This window comes from Austrofundulus limnaeus, unplaced genomic scaffold, assembly GCF_001266775.1.
Source record: "Austrofundulus limnaeus strain Quisiro unplaced genomic scaffold, Austrofundulus_limnaeus-1.0 Scaffold323, whole genome shotgun sequence".
Taxonomy (NCBI): domain Eukaryota; kingdom Metazoa; phylum Chordata; class Actinopteri; order Cyprinodontiformes; family Rivulidae; genus Austrofundulus; species Austrofundulus limnaeus.
Genome location: NW_013952725.1, coordinates 197,947 through 198,153, shown reverse-complemented (window position 1 = coordinate 198,153; position 207 = coordinate 197,947).

Sequence of the window (207 nt, the reverse complement as noted above, 5' to 3'; positions counted from 1 at the left end):
CTCTGAGTTTGGAATTTCAAAGCAGCTGGCATGAGTTTGGAGCAGCAGCAGCAGCAGGATTCACACTTCGCCTCCATGCTGAGATTTTAAAGCGCTCTTGTTTTCCTGCCCTGGCTGGATTTTGGCACGGTCACTCAGGCATTTGTCGCAGGTTTCACCTCCTTGAGTCTCCGTGCTCTGTCTCACTTATTTACTTTACTTTGGGGG